Source organism: Sus scrofa, chromosome 6 (genome assembly GCF_000003025.6).
Source record: "Sus scrofa isolate TJ Tabasco breed Duroc chromosome 6, Sscrofa11.1, whole genome shotgun sequence".
NCBI lineage: Eukaryota > Metazoa > Chordata > Mammalia > Artiodactyla > Suidae > Sus > Sus scrofa.
In genome coordinates this window covers 124,163,879-124,186,432 of record NC_010448.4, presented here as the reverse complement: position 1 = coordinate 124,186,432, position 22,554 = coordinate 124,163,879, and the positions used below count along the sequence as shown (strand labels likewise).

Here is a 22,554-nt window from a genome sequence, read left to right as displayed (position 1 = left end):
TTTTTAATCCCATGGCCCTGAACCCTTTTGTTTATGTATTATAGTATAGAAATGTGTACATGTAATGTAGTATAGTAAAGTATGTTTTTATCCATACATCTCATTGTCATCCTTCACAGATCAACTTAATGGCCACTTTTAATAAGGTTTTTGGACTAAAGAATCACACATTTTCTATTTCAATGGATTCAGTTTAGTTTAGAATCATATATAGTTGAAAAGAATCATCTACTTTATACCTGTGTGTTTTGTAGACAGAATAAGGCTATTGAGGAAAAATATTATGCCTTTTATTTCTTTTGTAGAGCAGCTCTGGGCTTCTGTTCAAGTAAATTCAATTCAGTTTCTGAATGGAGTATATATACCTGTGCAGAATTATAAACTCAGATTCTTATTTCCATTATTTTACTAAATAACTGTGTGATCTTGGTTTACTCATTTTCAGACTTTTTTTCAAAATGAACTCATTCAATCAAATTAGCTCCCAAGACATTTTTGTCTCTGCAATGGTACAATTTTCACTATAAATATTGGGTAGTAACAAAGAAGTACAATCATATGGCATCTTCTATATATTGAAAACTCTTCTCTTCCCCCAAAATCATCAAAGAATATTCATCAGTATACTTTAAGCCAAGAACCTATGGTTTTGATCTTGCATATTTAGAAGTTCATTATGGATAAACAGCCCTAAACTAAAACTAGTTAGCTAATTTGAAACATTGGAAACTACTAGTAGCTAAAACTCTCAGGTTTGCAAAATTGGGCAGTAAATTGTATGACAAAGGGTTTTCTCCTGGGATTTGCTGTGTTTGCTGCTTCTGGCAGGTTGGAATTAGAGTGAGAAAAGCCAGTTTTGTGATACCTTGTTACTGCTGTTCCCAAGTGGAGTTCAGAAGTGTAGACACAATGACAAAAGTGATGAAAACATAATAACAACAAAAGAAGAATTTAATCAAATTTTATTGGCTCTCTAAAAGCTCACAGGTCTAGCTCTACTGGTGCCTTGATTTATTTGTATATTGCATTTGTAAAATGAACCCTCTCCTTGGGGAGGAGGAAGGAGTTATGTAATTACCAGCTGAAAATGACTAGATCTGTACCAGTGAAGCAAAATATAACCTTGGATTCTAAGTGGAGGAAATTGGATTGTTATGATCACTATACAACTACAGATGTGATAAATTCATTTGAGTAATAAAAAATATATATAACACCGAAAGGGAACACCTTCAAATTATTTTTGGCAATATCCTAAATATCAGATATCAAAACTCTATATAAACCTTTTTATGATTCAGCCATGCTCATTAATATCAAATTTAAATAGATTCTCCCAAATCAGTCTATCCTAGCTTCCTGAGGCTAAGCCTACTTGCAGCTCCATTCAAGATTCATCCTCATTTCGTGACCTGGTAAAACAAAATTTGTTTCCTTCCTAGAGCTGTGGTCTTGTAGCCCAGAGAGGTTATATCTCATCTTGATCTTGACTAAAGCCAAAGATGAGATTTTTTTCATGGACCATAATTCCTACATCCTAAAACTTTTTTGTTCCCCAGAACTGATGTCTATCTCTGAAACCTATTGCCAACACTTTTGGCCATGGGAAGATTTTCTCAACATTACCTGTCTTTAGTTTGGTGTTCTAAATATCACTACTGCTAGTCCTCTGCTATGTTCTGTTCACCTGGGAAAACGTCTTTGCACTTAAATCTATATTTCACCTGAAGAATGTCATAACTGCTATATTCAACCTCCACTCTTTTTTTCTCCTGAGTGATTATTTTTTCTTTTCCAGGACCTAATTAACATTCTTTCTCTTCACTGTCTTTTCTGAGTTTATTTTTGTGCCCCATTGTGCTTTGGATTCAAAAAAGAAATTATGACTACTAGCACCTTCATCTACCATTCCCTGATTATAGTACATTTCTGCTGGGAAACCGTGTCCCATGGTTATTTTCAATTTACTTGTTGCATTTATGCAAGTGTCAATATGTAACTTAGCACATTTTAGTACATATTTTTTTCATTTGTCTCACATATGTTTGTCTTCCATTGAAAATCACAAACCCTTGAACACTGAGGTTATATTTTTCATCTTTTTGATCATACACTATATCTAGCATGCCATTAGCACTTGGTAAAAAGTTCCAGTGTGACATTTAAATACAAAATATTTAAATGATTTAATGTTAAGTTATAGATTTTTATTTTGAATATATAGTTACTTATATTTATCCTTATCTCAGTTCAAGAAATGTTCACCTAATAACTAACACAGTGTCTTGTGCATAGTAAACATTCAGTAAATACTTAGACATTGAGTAATGTCCCCATATTCATTGCATTTTGAATGGAGCCTTAGCAGAAGAGGAAATAGATAATTTATTTTATATGAGAACTCAGGATTTACTCTTTCAACAATTTTCACATATAACATATCATATTGTTAACAATATTGGTCATGTTTTACATTATATCCCTAGTACTTATATATCTTATAACTAGAAGTTTGCACCTTTTGAACACCTTCATCTAATTCCTCCAACTCTCCATCTCTGGCAACCAAAAATCTGATCTCTTTTTCTACAAGTTGGTTTGTTTGGGTTATTTTAAGTAATAATTAACTTAAAACTCAATTTTAGTTCTAGATGCACAACATACTGATTCAATATTTTGATCTATACATGATTAGTCTAGTTACCCTCTAGATAGTATTAGTTACTACCTTACCCAGGTTGTATATTTCATCCCCTTGACTCAATTATGTTCTGCCTGTTACAACTCTTAATCTCCCTCACCTATTTCTTTTCTTCGCCCACTCCTCTCCCTTCTGGCAATCACCTGTTCATTTACTGTTATCTATGACTCTGTTTTGCAGTTTGTTCACTTGGTTTGTTTTTTAGATTTTTCTTACAAATGAAATCATATGATTATTGTCTATCTCTGTCTGACTTACATTACTTATAATAATACCTTCTAAATCCAGCCATGTTATTGCAAATGGCAAAATTATATTCCTCTTTATGGCTGAGTAGTATTCCATTGTGTATATACTACCGATTTTTTTTTTAATTCATTCATCCATCAATGGACAGTTAGGTTGCCTTCATACCTTGGCTTTTGTAAATGATGATGCAATGAACATAAGTGTGCACATATCTCTTGAAATTAGTGTTTTTATTTTATTCAGAAAAATACCTAGAAATGGAATTTCTGGATTTTATGGCAGTTTTATTTTTAATTTTATGAGAAATCTCCATAGTGTTTTCCATAGAGGGTATACCAATTTGAACTTTCACCGAAGGTGTACTAGGTCTTCCTTTTCTTCAAACCCTAGTCAAAAATTGTTATTTGTTATATTTTATACAATAGCTGTTCTTTTTTTGTCCATTTATTTGTTTGTTTCTATGGCAGTGCCTGAAGCATATGAAATTTCCAGAACCAGAGATTGAACCCACACAAGAACAGTGACCCAGGCCACTGCAGTGACAACACTGAATCTTTAATCCACTGTGCCACAAGAGAACTCCTGTAATAGCCATTCTAACATGTGTGAAGTGATTTCTCATTGTGATTTTTATTTACATTTCCATGATGCTAGTAGTGTTGTGATCCTTTCATATATCTGTTGGTCACTTGTATGTCTTTTTTGAATTTTTTTTTTCCATTCATGTCCTCTGACCATTTTTAATTGCATTATTTGAATTTGTGATTTGAGTTGTATGAGTTCTTTGTGTATTTGAAATATGAATCCCTTATCAGGTTTACAATTCACAGATATCTTTCTTCATCCATTCAGTAGGCAATCTTTTCCTTTAGTTGATAGTTTAATTTGCTGTGGAAAAAAAACTTTATTTTTTTATTTTATTTATTTATTTATTTATTTTTATTTTCCCACTGTACACCAAGGGGATCAAGTTATCCTTACATGTATACATTACAATTACATTTTTCCCCCCACCCTTTGTCCTGTTGCAACATGAGAATCTAGACAAAATTCTCAATGCTGCTCAGCAGGATCTCCTTATAAATCTATTCTAAGTTGTGTCTGATAAGCCCAAGCTCCTGATCCCTACCACTCCCTCCCCCTCCCATCAGGCAGCCACAAGTCAGTATGGTGCAGTACCATTTGTTTCCCTTACCTGAGGAGATAATCTAATATAGATAGATAGATAGATAGATAGATAGATAGATAGATAGATAGATAGATAGATAGAGACTATCTTTGTTTTCTTCTAGGAGTTTCATGTTTTCAAGTCTTACATTTAAATCTTTAACCCATTTTTTATTTTATTTTTTATATGGTGAAAGAGGTGACTAATTTGATTATTTTTCATGTAATGGTCTCTCCATGCTCACTTTTTTGGAGTTTTAAATCTTAAACAGACCTTTGATTTTATCAAAATTTTTTGCTTCATCTGTTGAGATTATCACATGATCTTTATTCTTCAGCTTGTTAATGTGGTGGATCACAATGATTGATTTGCAGATAGTGAATCATTCTTGCATCTGTGGAATTAATCACTCTTGGTCATGGTGCATGATACTTTCAATGTATAGTTGAATTCAATCTGCTAATATTTTGTTAAGGATTTTGCATTTATCTTCATCAAAGTTATCGGCCTATAATTTTCTCTTTTGTGAATGTCTATCTGGTTTTAGTATCAGGGTAATGCTAGGCTTACAGAATGGATTCAAAAGCATTTCTTGCACTTCATTTTTTTGGAAAGGTTTGAAAAGGATAGGTGTCAACTCTTCTTTAAATATTTGGTAGAATTAACCAGTAAAACCATCTAGCCCTGGACTTTTGTTTTGCTAGTTTTTGCTTGTTTGTTTTGTTTTTATTACTGATTCAATTTAATAAATGGTAATTATTTTTTTCTTCCTAATTCAGTCTTGGTACTCTAGAACTTTATCCATTTCTTCCAGGTATCCATTTTATTGGCATACAATCATTCATAGTAATCTCTTATGGATCTTTGTATTTCTATGATGTCAGTTATAATTGCTCATTTTTATTTCTTATATTATTTACTTGGGCCCTCTTTTTTATGAGTCAGGCTCAAGGTTTATGTTTTTTATCTTTTCAAGGAATTGCTTCTTAGTTTCATTGACCTTTCTAAATTTGTTTTTTATTCTCATTTATTTCTGCTCTGAACTGTATCATTTCCTTACCTCCTACTAACTTCAGGATTTTCTGCTTTTCTATTTCCTTTAGTTGTACGATTAGAGTGCTTATTTGAGTTTTTTCCTTGTTTCTTGAAGCGGCTTTGTATAACAGTAGACTTCCCTCTTAGAACTTCTTTTGCTGCATGCCATAGATTTTGATCCTTTTTTTTTTTCATTTTTCACCAGGTATTTTTGATTTCTTATTTGTTTTATTCAGTCTTCTACTTATTTTTAAGTAGTAAATTGTTTAAGCTCCATGAATTTTTTCTTATACTTGATTTCTAGTCTCATACTATTTTAGCTGGAAAAAATGCTTGATATAGTTTCAACTTCACTAAACTTATTGAGACTTGTTTTGTGGCCAACATGTGATCTATCCTTTAGAATATATCATGAGCACCTAAAAATAATATGTATTCTGATTACATAAAGCATTTTCTGATTTGTTAATCACATTTTTCTACATTTTGGTTTAGGGTGGATTTTATTAAAATCTTGCAGAGCCCTGTTTGAGAAGCTGATACAAGATTCTATTACAAAAGTTGGCAGTCCATTGAACTTGAGATCAATACAGAAATTAGGGAGTAGGGAATGAGCTTTTATGAGACTCAGCCAATCTTTCTTCATCTCTCTCTTCCCATTTACAGATCATTTCTTCAGTAGATCCTCAATAGGAGATTTAATAGATATAAATTAAGATGTATTTTTAACAGTTCCATGGTGATGTGGTATGTTGTGTTTTTTTCATTATGCATAATTTACATTTTTAGAAAAAATATGTAAAGGCTAAATGGCAGCCCTTAAAGAGGATAGACCAATGACAAATAAATACATGAAAATAGGCTCACATTTTATAGCTTAGGGGAATTTAAAAATTCATAAAGAGATACTAATGAATCTCAAAGGTATTAAGCTAAATTATAAAATCCAGACTCCAAACACTTAATCCTGTATAATATCATGTATTTGACATTCTAAATATGTCAAAATTATTGAAACATAAGGAAGTCTAGCTGACTTACTAGTAAGTCACTAATAACTTAATAACTATTATAACTGACTAGTAGTTACTAGTAAGCTGACTAATAAAAAGAGGTGACTACAAAGGGGCAACATGAGGAAATCTTTCAGACTGATGTAACTGTTCAATATCCTAACCGTTTTGATGATTTAATGTCTGCCTGTGTTTATGAAAACTCATAGAAATGTATACTTTAAAATGTTGGATTTAACTTTGTACTTTTTAAAAATATGAAGTGATCACTTTGAGTTTTATCATGTAAAAATTTGGGAGTACATAATTGGAACTTAAATAACTTGATGTTGTCTTAGGAATTAAGACAGATAAGCAGAAGAGTAAAAAGTACAGCCCCTGAAAGCTATTTTGAACAAATTTGCTATATATCAAACTTTAGGGAGGAAGAGTTGCTGTGCAGCAGGAGACTCTCCATTCTGTCAATAAAGACAGATACGTTTTTGGGGATCAGAAGTACATCAGATATTATGTTCTTCTGTGTCAAGCATGTAATATGCAGTATTTCTCACTCTGGATACACTCTAAGGAATTTTAAACTGAATTTCTCCAGTGTCACCTCTTTCTTGATTACAGAAGTTTTCTTCCATTGTATTTGGATACATACTTACTAGAAAAAAAAAATTGCTGCTATAAGAAATATTGTCAGATTTGTATTATCATCTCTGTTGTATAGTTGAGGAAGCTGGATCTGAAATGAACTTACTGAGTTATTCAAGGAGCCTAACTCTTAGATGTTATAAACTTAGAAAAAGGAAGTTACAAAAAGTTAATAAATAATGTCCTTGTTTACAGAATTTTTTACGTAAATCTGTTATATACAATTACACTGAACATGGTATCCTTTTTTTTTTTTTTTTTTGGTCTTTTGTCCTTTTTTAGGGCTGCACCCATGGCATATGGAGGTCCCCAGGCTAGGGGTCCAATGGGAACTGTAGCCGCCAGCCTAAGCCACAATCACAGCAACACCAGATCTGAACCGTGTCTGCGAACTACACCATAGCTCAGGGCAATGCCATAACCTTAACCCAATGAGTGAGGCCAGGGATCGAACCTACAACCTCATGGTTCCCAGTCAGATTCATTTCTGCTGTACAATGACGGGAACTCCTGATATCCCTTTTTAATTTTTATTTACAACAGTAAAAGAAATAATAAAAATTAAATTACTCATAATCACAGCAATCTAATCTGGGAATCATTTTTTTTCTTTGTTCATCTTGACTCCTTGTTCTCACAATCAATACATTTAAATCTTACAACATTGCAATTTTTTTATATTTTGTTTTTGTTGCTCACCAAAGAATTACTGTTATTTGTTTTTAGTGTTGAGCAATTCTGTTCACACTTATTGATGGTCTATAATATTTTAGTGTCTAGATTAGGGCTAGAAAAGGCACTGTTCTTATCCACAATAGGTTTACATTTCTAGTGAGGTCATAATCATATTTGGAAAAGTGTTATCATGGAACAATTCTCAGTGGTGCTGCAAACCCCAGAATAGTGCAAAAATAGAGTTAGATTATATTTATATTTGGGCTGCACAAGAAGAAGCAGTTCAAAAGGAAAATTGAGGATGTGTGATCACAGAGGTAGAAAATGGTAAACTGAGTTTTATACCTTTTAATATTAATATGATGTCATCAACTGAGGTAATATGATATGTTTAGCAGTTTTTTATTGGACATCTACTTATAACCAATTTTAACCATTAAAATAATGTTGTAATGAATGCTTTTGTGCATATAGCTTTTACCTTACTTGGAATTATCTTGTTAGGATGTATTCCCAAGTGTAAAATTATTGGAAGAGGTATGGGTGTGTGTGTATGTGTGTGCATACAAATGCAAATGTATATATGCAAATGTATATATATTCTGTATATGTAAATGCATATATATAATATATATACATCTTCTCTCCCAGTTTTTGTTATATAATTCTAAATTGACTTTGAAAAGGCTTATACCAATTTATAGCATCAGGAGTTTTATATGAATGTACCACATATTACTAGTTTTGTGTAATCTTGTATTTCTTTAAATTTTGCTAATCTAATAATTACAAAGAAGTGGAGGTAATTTCTGGAAGATGAAATATTTAACCAAAAAAAAAAAGCATGAAGAAAGGAACACAACACAATTGGGGCATAGTAATGAGTGGGATAAAGAAGAAACATTCAAAATAAAGCACTTTAATCATACAAATCATAAAATTTTAGAGTATAATTTTGTAATTCAAAACAAGAAATTAAGTTAAAACGTAATATTTGAAACAAGAAGTAAGACCAATGTCCTTTAATGGGGTTTCAGATTTATGCATTGGGTCTTGACAAGGCCAAGCCTTCAGGCAAAAACACCACTGGAGTGTTTTATTTTTAGAGATATTAATGAACATTATACAGCAACCCTCTGGTGACCCAACTCACTGCACTTATAGACTCATTTCTCTCTTGGCAACATGGGCAGTGCTTCCAGATGAGCCATGGACCTAATGGTAGAACTCAGAATGAGATTATTTTTTCCTAGAATGAGTCCCACCAGGTCCTTAGTCACTTAGAAGTGTCAGGCAAAAAGGACTCTGACAAGCAGCTCTGTCAACCTGAACAGAGAGTTTTAGATCAAGCCCAGGAACATTACTGTCAAAAATTACAACCTCAGCGTTGACATAAATGTTGACAGCACCATTTTCACTGATAGTGGTATCAGAGCAGATTATGATTCACAAAAGACTGTCCAACAAGCAATGATTTAGATGAAGTGCTCCCAAATAAGAAAAGGGAGAAGAGGGATATAAGCAAAACATAAAGACTGTTGGTTACAAAATTTTATTAAGACAGCATCACTCTATGCAGCAAATACTTCTACTTCCTCATAATTAGAGCTTGTCTGCAAGTTTGTATAAAGAGAAACATGGTAATGAATTCCGGCTCTGGCCTCCTTTTCATCTCAGTCCTGTGATATACACACTTCAGTGAAATATTTTGAATGAAACATGGTGGTATATGGGCCAGATGACCAATCTTTTTGGGGTACAAGCAGAGTTTTTCAAAAATGAAGACTATCTAGGAAAGCAGATGACATTTTGCTAAAAAGAGATATATGGAGATAGAGACACAATTCCTTTTAACACATATATAAATAGAATTAATTGACCAAAACTCATTTCAACTTTCCCTAGCAACTCTCCTTGGCTCCAGTAATTAATCTAATTTTGCAATACTTGGAGGTATTCTATTAAGCTGTATTTTATAATGTCTTCTACTCTTTTCAACACTGCTAATATGTAATGCTTTGACCTCATTTAAATTTTACATTCTTCTTCTACTATTTTTTACTCAAAACACTGAGCAGAGGTTTGGGTACTAGGTGGTGGGGATACATCGAAAAATTTGAATTAAGATGAATTGACTTACCTCGTGGAAACCAAGAAATACTGGTTAACTCATCTTACTTCACCCTGTGTGGATTTGTTTCCTATTCTATTTACTTCCAAGAAAAAGACTTTTTATAAATATTTTGTACAAAATGATTTCTGATAAATTAGTGAATGATTTATAAATTATGTCTCTAAGCTCCTTTGGCAAATTGTCTAAAGTTCAAGGTGAAATTAAATGAATACAAATCAAAAGATTTTGTTTAAATCTCAAAGGCTTACACTTACCTCTAAATGTCATAGTAAATATTGTGAATGATTTTCTGGAGACCACCATATTTTTACTCCATTGTAGCACTTTATTATGCTTAATTTTAGGGACGTATATGTTTGTCTTTAAAACTCAATCTTAAATTTTTATTAAAGGGAATGTTTTTTGAATAACATTGTTTTACTCAACAGCTCAGTATGATAGCTGGAATATAAGAGTACTTAATACATAATTTTTTGATCAATATGTAAATGAAGCCTTAAGTCAACATTGCTTCCATAAATATTTTTGGAAGCAGGCATCAAAAAAATAAAATAAATGTGGAATGCAAGAAAGGGAAACTAATAGATACAGGATGCAAATAAACATTATTCATGAGGAAATAAAATTTTCTGGCCTGTAATCATCACAAAATCAACTATCAATTGAGTACAAATATTTGTATATAGTCTCCAGAGAGAAGCATGGATTATGATGACTTCCAATCCACTGACAACTGAAAATATTATTGAGGAGTGAAAATTCTTCTTAGTTTATTTCTCAAACTTTGAGTCTATAAATATTCACCTACTAAATAAAAAGAGTAACTTAATTGACATGTTTTTGCAAATAGACGTCAATTCTGCCCTAGAGGACTGCATGTTTTGATTGTCTTACCCAAATTAAGGCTACCTCTGAATCAGGCTACATCATGACTCAGGGAAACAAATCTGACTACTATCCATGAGGATGCAGGTTCAATCCCTGTCCTTACTCAGTGGGTTAAGGATCTGGCCTTGCCATGAGCTGTGGTGTAGATCACAGATGCAGCTTGGATCTGTCATTGCTGTGGCTGTGTCATAGACCAGTGGCTACAGCTCTGATTTGACCCCTAGCCTGAGAACCTCCTTGTCTTGGGTGCAGCCCTAAAAATATATTAAAAAAAAGACAAAAAAAGAGGAATATCTCTGATTTTCTTTCTAGAATTTGACTTAGAAAATTTATTACTCCTTCCAAATGATCAGTTGAGTAATATTATAAATTCCATGCCATTTATGACATGTACTTTTAATGAAAATGAGGTTTTATCTTATTTTACTAAAAAATAAAACTACTAGAAAACATAAGGTGCAGGAAAATACAGTGAAATAAATTAAAAGCAATCAGACTCCTACTAACCAAGAAATTGGCAATCAACATTTTGCCAACTTTTTAAATTTAATCTATTATTTAACCATCCTAATTTCATACTACTTTAGTGGTTATATTATTCCTCATATTTGTCCCTACTAAGTTCAACACAACTTTGCTCCAAAGATCCGACTATACGGTTCCCCTTGGAGAGCATCTGGAGAAGAGAGAGAATATTGGTAAATGTAGAGCATTTAGAACAGAGATCTGAGTTAATAATGGATGTAAAATAGAATTAACAACTCTGTACTGGTAATAATAATAATAATAACTAATAATAATAATAATAATGACAACTTATATCTACATGTGTCAGGCCCTCCTTGGAGTGACTTACATTGATTCTCACAAAAATCCTATATGTTAGATACTATTTCAAAACACATGCTATAGTTGAAAAAACTGAATCAGAGGAATTAAGGAAATTTATCCAAAGTCACAGATAGTAATTAAAAGAACCCAGGGAGTCTGGCTGTATATGCAAATATTTCCTTCCAGAAACAAATACTGTTTATAATAACATGATTCAAGTATTTGTGCTGATTATTCCAACCTATTTTGTTTCAATTCAGTGAACTTGAAAAAAAGAATTACAAGAAATGAAAAAGTTAGAAGGGCCCAGAAGAGTTATCATAATAAAGAATAAACTTGGTGCATATCAGTCCAAATATTTGTGGCAGATAAAATTTTGGAAATTCTGACAATTTAGAATTTAATTTCTCAGGCTACATTCCTTGATTAGAGGTGATAACTTACATAAGATCTCCAAAGTCTGTGGACCATAACTAACCACCATTACAAATTCACTTTTAAAAAATTAAATGAAATAGTCTCACTTTTCATGTGACTTTAGATATGATTATGGTGGTTTCACTAGGAGGTCTGTCATCTTGACAGCGGGGATTGAGCCCTTCAGATAATGAAAAGACACATGTATGGACTGTGTCTGAAGTGGTTGTAATGTTCTGGTTCTCATAACTTTCAGTTCTAGACTTTTTAAGTGGCATTATCCATCAGGAGAACTCTAAAACTCAGTCCTGGTCCTGCAAGGTATAGAAAGGAATCTACCTCCCACCCTCAGTTCTGCTCTCCTCTCATAGTGTCCTGTTTCCAAAAAAATCACATGCCGTGTGTCTTATTCTAATACCTTTTAGTCACTGATCATTTGGGAAGAGAAACTCTTCTACCTAGTGCCAAATAGGTGAACATGTTTATCCAAGCTGACAATGGATGGCATGCTCATCCCAAGAAGTGGAAGATAAACACATTTTCCACAAAACGGTACTTTTGTCTTAGCAATTCAGACTTCCAGGAGCAGCTGCCATAAAGAAGTTCTTTTGAGATGGGGAGATTGTTAAAGTTGGCAATTGATGAGATGGAGGTTTCATCACTGCAGGTGTAGGTCTTAATTGGGGGATCAGGTGCTCATAAAGAGTGTGCACAGAGGGTGTAGATGTGACCTTGTTCAGAAAATAGAGCTGCAGGAAGGCCAGACTCAGGAACCCATATAAAGACCCCTTAAACTTTCTTTCTCAGAAGCTTTGTTCTGTCTCAGCTCTATGAAACAAGGTTATAAATAATTCTGTTCTGGGCATTCTAGAATGACCAGTAAGCCCTCACCACCTGAAATTCTTTTCTTTTATATATGTTTTATTGTTATTAGCATTCTTGGTTATACTATCAATGATAATATAACATTATCGGTATTATCATCATCGTTAGTTTCTAAAAACTCAATACGATAATTCCTAAAAGAGAGAAATATATCATGATTAGGACACAATTCAGTCAAGGAAATAGATTTCAGCATTTTTTGAGGAGAAAAATGTACTGAGAGAGAATAAAGTTGTGGGATAAAAGGTGAGAGGATGTACAGAGACCTTGCTAATATCATGTTTTTCAGTTTATTGAATGGATTTGGATCCAGTTATTATAAACAAAGGAACTTTCTCCTTCTGTAATAATTTGACTTCCATCAATGTAAATATTTTAAGTGAATAGATATTAGGTAAATAATTGGTGATTTCCTATTGGCATACTGTCTTTTAACATCCAATCTTGTTTGTGAACTTGCACAGCCACTTTTGACATTATTTACCACCAACTTAGATGATTTAAAAAATTTTTCTTTAAAGAATGTAACCTGAAATAACAGTATCATGAGCCATGAGAGAATTGCATCTATTGTTTTTTCTTCATGCTCTGTATTTTTTCTTTCCTCTTTTTCTCCCAAACAGCATAAAATCTCTAAAACTAACACCAAATAAAATCGGAAAAGAGATAAATGCTTGAAGCATTGTTCTATTTTCCTGTTTCAATCCACACACTTACCTAACACTTCTGGCAAATCATTTACAACTCCAGAAGTCTATGCTGAGCTCAAATTTAAATAGAGGAATAGGAGTTTCCATTATGGTGAGGCAGAAACGAGTCCAACTAGGAACCATGAGGTTGCAGGTTCGATTCCTGGCCTCACTCAGTGGGTTAAGGATCCAGCATTGCCATGAGCTGTGGTGTAGGTTTCAGACTTGTCTCAGATCTGATGTTTCTGTGGCTGTGGCAAAGGCTGGCAGCTGTAGCCTCAATTGGACCACTAGCCTGGAACGTCCAGACACCAGGGTGCAGTCCTAAAAGGCAAAGAATAAAAAATTAAAATAAAATAAAGGAATAGAGAGCTACAATGAATGTATGATGTGCCCATTGTTATGCAGCTTGTGAGTAGCATGGGAATTTTTTGTGGCTATTGTAGAACCCAGGGCTCATCGTTCCAGGACAGGTATCCTTTGAATTACCCATTACCAAATGTGTTCATATTTCACAGTGACTTTCTGTATCACCCCCACCCTCTTGTTGAAAATATTCTAGCTCTGGGCAATTATGTATATTTCCATACTTTCCCTTTTTCTTAATGGAACATTTTCATGTTCAGTAATGCAATATTTATAGGAAAGTGCACTAAATGTTATACTCCTCAAAGAATATTTTTGAGTGTAGTGTGAATAAATATGATTATTAATTGGCTTTTTTTTTAATATGTTCATATATTTTGTGATTTTTTTTTTTTTTTTGCTTTTTGCTTTTTAGGGCCACACCTGTGGCATATTTCCCTTCTGTTCTGAAGTGCCATCTTTTTCTCAAATCAGGTTTTAGATAACTGTCTGTGAGCTCTCTATTTTGTTCCATTTCTCTATTCATCTATTTTTGTATCGGTATCATACAGTCTTAATTACTCTAGTTTCATAATAATTCTTGGTATTTAGTAGAGCAAGTTTCCCTACTTAGTTATTCTTCAAATATGTCTCCATAATTCTTGCTTCTTTGCATTTCCATGTGAGTTTTAGAACTGCATACAACAAATAACTACAAAACAAACACACACAGACACACACACAGACACACACACACACACACACACACACACTGGTAAGATTTTGATTGAGATTTAAGCTACTTGAGAATTTTAAGACTTGTTTTATGTCCCTGAAAAAAAATTATTTATTTTGTAATAGTCCAGTGAAGGGTTATAAAAGTCAAATATGCTAATTGTGTTCTTCAAAACTTCTATCTTTTAATATTTTTCTTTAGCTACTCTGTGAATAATTGTATGAAGTTATTTCCAATTCTAGTTCTATAGAATTTGTGTCTTATTTTTGAGGCTATATTATTAGTTCTACACAAATTTGCAATCATTCACCTTTTTTCTTATATATCTGATTATTCTTGATTGAGTGTCAGACATTCAATGCAAAATTATATAGAAAAATAATTTGAGGTCTAGGATTATGTTATTTTCTTTTAGAGAAAATTTTGTTTGCTTCTACCAGGCACCTGGTAGCACTAGAACCTTGGAATCACGTTGATGCACTTTCACAAGTTGAGGGGATTAGAAACTGCAGTCAAGAGTTGCTTCTCAGGAAATATAAAACAAGACAAATAAACAGACAATCAAGTAACTCATCACCACCACAATAACAAAACCTAAGTATGCTCATCTTACTCGAGTGAATTTTCTACATAAAATTATTTAAAAAATTTTCTGTAGATTGTCACTCAGATGCAAAGATTTTTTAAAAAATCTGGCAATTAATAGCCTCAGATGATAAATAATATCTCCTGGTCTATGTATCCTGAAAGAAAACTACTTATATAAGAAACTGGTCTCAATCACAGTTAGCTCTTTTACTATTTTTCCCTTAAATATAAATATGCAAAACTTAGAACATGTTTCTGGGAAAAAAGAATGAATAAAATAATAGAATAATTTCCCTTTAAGAAATAATAAATTATTATTTATTGGAAATAGTGGAAAACAAAAAGAAAAGAATTGAAAATAATAAAAGGATTTTTTTAAGTATTCTCAGACTTCAGAATATTTGGCTTTAAAAGAAGAACACGATGTTATAGAAAAAGAACAATGAGACAGCAATAAAAAATTATTTGAAGTAAAAATATGGTTGTTAATTTTAAGGAAAAGTATAATAAAATGTAAGAGACAATCTTGAGAAAATATCCTCCAATGTTTAAAAAAAAAAGACAAAAATTTCCAAGGTATAAAAGAAAAGCTGTGGAAAAAAAAGCTGCACTTCTATATGAATTACAGATAGAAAGAAAGCAGGAGTAAAGAAAATTATGAGGGAACAAATAGAAAAAGATTTCCCAGAACTGGCTACCTGTATATAATTTAAAAAGGATCACAGTGGATCAATACAATAAATCGGCAAAAATCAGACAATTATCTTAATATGTCATCATAAAAATCATAAAAGCAAGGGATATAAAAGAAAGATCTAACTTTCTGTTATTGAGTAAAATCAGGGAGCATTTAAAAGAATGAAAAAAATTATCATTACATTTTTATCGGCAAAATAGATCTCAGAAAACAATACGGTAATAACTTCAAAGTACTGAGAAAAATTATTTTCAAGGTATATTTATTATACTTTTCAACAGTTTCATGAGCAAAACAAAGACATCAAATAAGCAAGGACTCTCTGTATAGTTTCTCAAGATGTTACTAATTCATGACCCAAACCTGGAGAGTCCACTGCAAAAGGTTGACATATGAAACAAAGGTCTTAACTCTGGAAGGAAGGGAAAGAAAATCCTGGGAAGATATCCCCATACCAGACTGAGATGAGAGGATGGAGAGCTCTAGGAGGAAGACCTCTGAGAATAAGAGTAAACCCAATAAAACAAATGATGAGGAGTTTGGGGAGGAATAAAGTAAATAGTGCAATAATAAAGGGAATTAGAAATTTCAAGAGAAAAATGTGTGCCAAAATAGGACATGCAATCATATCACCAACAGGGATGCTGACATGAACATTTATGTAACCATGACTATGTAAAATATATTTACGGATTTTTTTCACTTATCGAATCATCCTTTTGACAATGTTTCTCAATCCTGGCTACACATTAAAATGTCTGTGGAGTTTTGAAGAGTAACAATACCTAAACTCCCTTGGAGCTATTAAATCAGAACTCTGGGGATAAGACTTGGGCATTAGTCTTTGTCAACAGTACCAGGTGACTCTGATGTGCAGTTGGATTTGAGAAATGTAGCTATAAAGCAAACATTAAAGCTTAATTATGGTTACAGAATGCAAAGCAAATGTCATCCATATAGTGACAGGTGTAGGAAGGTACAAAGTGTGAATTATGGGGAAGGGAAATCTTGAGATAAAAATGTCTTCAACTTAAAAAGTGGGAAGTTGAAAGATACTATCTATTGTTATTAGATCAAAAGATAGTAATCCATATCCTTACATTGACTAACAATTGAGAACAGCAATAACCAAAAAAAAAAAAAAAAACTGGACAATGAAGAAGGGAGGTGGACATATAAATCACTTATCCTCATCATTAACAACTGAATTAATAGGTAATGTCTAAGCTTCATAAATCAAGAAATAGTGGTTGGAGTATATACCTTAGAGAAATAGAGGATGTTTTCAGAAGAAATGAACATTTTAAAGGTAGCTTCTTCTAGAAGCAACTTATCTGAGCAGCTGGTATGTGGCAAAGTCCTGTAGATATCCCTCATTTCTTTTTAAAATCACGCTACCATAATGTTTAGGTGCATGTGATCAAAATGTTGGAAATAAATTATCCTCTTGAAGGACTGATAATGTTGTGTTTTAGGAATTTGTTATTCTGGTGAGTTCACTCATGACAAAATACTTTGAGATACACATTTGTAATATGTGTATTTTACATTTGTTTAGCTAACTCTAATAGACATTGAAAAACAAGAAAAGTAAAATAACTAGTCCTCAGAAGACTATGTTAGATATCTATTTAATTAAACTAGAAATCTATTTTGATCTAAGTGTTTAATGGGTGATCAGTTGAGAAAATTAGTTATGAAATGGTTTTAAAACCAAAATATACATAAACTGATAAAACTATTTTTTAAGAGTATGGTAGGCAGCTAATAAATGAAAGTCAGAGAGAAATGATACCCATATAAGCTGGGGAGGATCCTCTGAACAAGAGAAGAATTTATCACAATGTTGAAATCCCTGTAGCTGAAGGAAATGGGTCGTGGTCTAACTATGTGTGAACAGAAAGACACGGATGTTTGACTAAACATTGCCTGAATGTGGGTTTAGGTGTTGTAGATGGAGTCACACCATGGAGAAGAGGGAAGAATGTTAGGAAGTCAGGTAGGCTAAGACTTTGTTGTGTGCTGAGTATGATGGGAATGTCTTTGAAGCTGGGGCACTCAAGCTTTATCATGTAAGGAAGGGTGAACTACTAACAAATGGAAGGTAAGATGAAGCTCTGAGGCAACTGGCATTTTAGGACTAGAAGACAGGAAGCTGTATGTCACAGGAAATGAAATAGAAGGCTTGCAACGCTCACCAAATCCTAAAGGATATTCCTTTTAGGAAAAGTCCGTTTCATCAACCACTGTTCTTCAGATATGGTGTTTATATTGGTAGCTGCATACATACCTGTCTAGGAGTTTGGATTATAGCCATACATTGTGATGTGGAGAATAGTTACCACTACTTTATAAATAGGAATATAAAGAGGGTTCTTGGAAGATGGAGAGCAGTAAAGACAAGTTTCTGGAATGTTCATTTCTCCCTGATAAGCATAAAGTCAAAGTGATAAAATGTAAAATAAAAATGAAATTCAAATTCATATGATAATAACATTTTTGTGTGGTTCTATTTTGCTAAACCCACCTAGCAAAGCCAGGGATCGAACCTGTAACCTCGTGGTTACTATTCAGATTTGTTAACCGCTGAGCCACGATGGGAATTCCAAGGCATAGAATAGTTAACAAAGCACAACTGGGATTGTATCCCAGAAGCATCTAACTCTAAAGCATGCACTTTTATCCATTATAAAGTAGTGCTTCATACTTAGGCAAAATATGATACTGAGTACAGGATGAAAACACAACCATAAGTGGGAAGACACTTGGTTGTGCCTCAAAAAATTTTGCAGTATCTATTTGAAGGTAAGGTGTATCTACAAAATGATGACAGGCTGCAATACATATTCCAAGATAAAGAAGGTGCCAATGCAGGCCCACAGGTGGTTGGACACTCCTCCGAATAGAGAAAGAGAAGGATGCTCAACAGAAAATTGTCACTGGAGTTCTTAGTTGAAGATACTAACTTTTGAAGAGGGAAATTTGAAATAAAAGGAGGGATATTTTTTCAGATTTACTGGAGTGCATGATATTAGAATAAGGCTTGGGAGGGAGAAAAAGGCGGCCAGACTTTGTCTGCCAGGCCGGATGAGATTTGGAGCTGTGTCCTGGGGGCAATGAGTGAGATGGGAAGGAGGATGGTATTAATGGAATGATTGAGGGATGGACACTGAGATGAATATTTATGCCTATTACTTTATGTGATTCTCACCACAATACTGTGTTGATGCAAAATACATGTGATTGCCACAATTTATAGGTTAATAAACCAAGGAAGAGAAGAAGAAAGTGCCAGGCCCAAAGGTCACATAGTACATTAGATGGGCCCAATGAGCAGGAGAGACAAAAGCACTCCATCAACCTAGCTATAGCAGCTACAGCCATGAAAATGTATGGAGAAATAAACACCACTCTGGGAACAACAGTCATTGGAGTTTAAAGCTCAGTTGCTTTCTATTTTTGTGACTTGGAAAAGACTATAATCCCCCTTACTGTCACTGTTTCCTTCTCTTTGTAAAGATCCTTATGATATTTCCCCATATGTATTTCAAAGATGTATGTACCATCAAATTGAATATTAAAAGCATATGATTCAAAAGAGTTTCAACCACAAAAAGTGTGAGGTTTTGTAAAGTAATTACACAAATCAATTTGTACTGTATTGGCATATGAATGATATGGGATCTGTGGGGCATGTGAATTTTATATATAAAGACTGTGGTGATTATCATTTTTTTTTCTCGGGACAACCACTCTTAGAGACGTACATTGGCTTTTTAGGAAGCAGTTCTCCATGGGTATCTTATGTTCATGTTTCTGCACATTTTATAAGGAGAGAGACTGAGTGTTTTATGTTTTTTTTTCCAGACTCTCTTCAACAATCCTAGAAGATAGAATGTGTGTCACTCCAGAACAAAGGATAGGTTTGCTACTGTCTTGGAATATACAGTGTCTCCTTCTAGAGGCAAACTTCTCAGTAAAACAAATTAATGTCTCCCTTTGGGACAAAAGATAGGCATATATTGCCCATTATAAAATGGTTCGATTCTCTAAACTCAGAGCCTCTCTACTGAAATCCAACCCACTGCATGTACAGGTGTTACCTGGCCCTCTTTGTAATGTCTAATGGGAACTAGCACAAAAAATTGCAGATATTCTGACTACTGTTGTTGCCATGTTTAAGAAAATCCTTTGCCTTTGACCCAGGAGTCTCATGCTTCTTACCAACATTCCTATGAGAGTGGCAGGCTAAATGTTTTGTTCACAAGTAGGGCAAAGTCTCAGGCCCTTTACAGTTCTTGGCATGGTATAACCCTGGATAACCACACTCAAATAGCTACTACGCACTGTTTATAATAGCCAATACATGGAAACAACCTAAATATCCATTGAAAGATGTATGGATAAAGATGTGATTATATGTATGTGTATATAAACACTATGAAGCAAGTCAGAAAGAAAAAGACAAATACCATATGATATCACCTATATGTGAAATCTAAAATAGGACACAAATGGAGATCCTGTGGTGGCTCAGTGGTTAACAAATCCAACTAGGAACCATGAGGTTGTGGGTTTGATCCCTGGCCTTGCTCAGTGGGTTGAGGATCCGGCATCACTCTGAGCTGTGGCGTAGGTCGCAGACATGGCTCACATCCAGTATTGCTGTGGTTCTGGCATAGGCCAGCCACTGCAGCTCCTATTAGACCCCTAGCCTGGGAACCTCCAAATACCGAGAAAAGGCAAAAAGACAAAAAAAAAATAAGTAAAATAAAATAAAATAAAATATGACACAAATGACCTTATCTATGAAAGAGAAGCAGAGTCACAAACATAGAGAATAGTCTTGTGGTTGCCAAGGGGGAGAGGTATGTGTGTGTGTATTTTTGTGGTGGTGGTGGGGACTGGAAGTTTGGATTTAACAGATGCAAACTATTATATATAGAATGAATTTTTTAAAAAAAAAGGTGCTACTGTATAGCACAGGGAACCATATTTAATATTCTGTGATTAAACCATAAGGGAAAAGAATATGAAAAATAATGCATGCATATACATAACTGAATCATTTTCCCATACAGCAGAAATTAACACAATATTGTAAATCAATTATTTTTCAATCAAATAAAAATAAAGCTGCTGTGGACACACATGGTCTCTTCTCGTGCAGGGCAAAGTCACTTGATTTAATGTTAAAACCTGGTTGTGCAAAAGTCCATAGATAGAAACAGAGAGCAGAATTGTGAAAAATGGTTTGCATGGGAGATAAACTGGTAATAGCAAAACTCCTTATACTCTTCCTGTTTTCCCATTGTTGTCACTTTATTAATTTAATAGCCCAAGACTGGAGTGCCTTCTTCCTTCTTACCTGCTATATAAAGACTAGCTAATTATAGGGGACAGTCACAATCCTATCTGGGACACTAAGGTTTTCCAGATTCTTCTGACTATTTTTATGTCCTAGATGTCACCCTAATGGTCACTCTTCTTTTCTCAACCTCCTTAGCACTCTGTAGCCTATCATTTGTGTGTCAACTCCCTTCTTTTAGTTTACACTCTTCCCCTCCCCTCCCCCACCCTTGGGTTCCTTCTCTGCAGCAGCTTTGCCTCCATATACACAGTAACTCATCTTCTACTGAAGTCTCAACTGTTAGTATTTTAGAGGATTCTATTTTCAGGCACTTCATTTTTTTACTCTACCCATTCTCATCTATTCCCAGGATAGCATCAACAATGTAATCTATATTTATCTGTCTCTGTTTATATTCTGAGCTTTATATTCAACTTGTAAATATAAAATGTGTATGGACTTTGAAGTCATAAAACCTTGACATTAAAACAAGAAATATTTTGTTCAAGTGACTTAATCTAATTGGAATTCAGTGCCAATATCTATATAATGGGTATAGTTATGCTAATATTTTAGGTGCTTAGAAAACTTATATTTAAAGATTTTTGTAAAGGTGTATAGCCCATATAAAGTACCCAGCAAATGATGACTGTTTTATCATTTTTACTCATACCCTTCTTCTATAGTGGAGGAATAGTTTTTCTCTCCTGTTGTTTTTCCTATCTTTGCGAAGGTCGCTATCATTTACCAAATGTCTCAGGATAGATACCTGAAAGCCATCTTTGCTTTCCCCTTTTTTTCAGTGTACTGATGTTACCTCAAAATATATCTGGAATTCAAGGATCACTGTCCATTTACTTTTCTTTTGCTTCAAATGCAGCCTTTCTCTATTCATCATCCTTACCTCCAAGTCTCTAATCTTTCTATTCAATCCGATGGTCACACAACCAAGAGTTTTGACCTAGACTTTGACGTCTCTGTGTTTTCAGGATATGTTCCAATACCCAAAGAAAAATGTACAAGTCTCAAAATCACTTCACACCAACACTCACCTTTTCTACTTCCTTTCTCCAGCTACCTACAACTTCTCCCAGTTCTCCGTGTAGGTCATTTCCTTTAACATCCAAAACCTCTCGTGTGTTGGTTTCCATAGTTCCTGATTTCCACGTTCATCAGGAACACTTCATTCTTCCCAAGCAAACTCTTAGCATTCAGGTCTTAGTTTAAGGAGCTTCTATTATTTTATAGATTTTTTTTTCTTCCATAGATTTATGCACTTCCTTTTTCCTGTCAAAGAACCTCTTATTGAGACTATCCTAATGCTTTTTTTGTATTTTCTTACTAATCCTAGACCCTCCTAGAAGAGATGAAGATTTTTTTAATGTAATAATAATGATGCCAATAAGAACAAAATTTATCGACTACTTCCTGTGTCCCAAACTTTATACTGAATGACTTCTTTAAATTGTTCATCTCATTTTTAGCTTAAATCTCAAAGTAAATTATAGTATATT

At 33.6% G+C, this 22,554-nt stretch overlaps 1 long non-coding RNA gene across 2 annotated transcripts in view; it reads right to left on the bottom strand.

The window, feature by feature from the left end:
• Positions 1-22,554, bottom strand: part of LOC110261200 — a 173,901-nt gene that overhangs the window by 22,352 nt on the left and 128,995 nt on the right. The window lies entirely within an intron of this gene.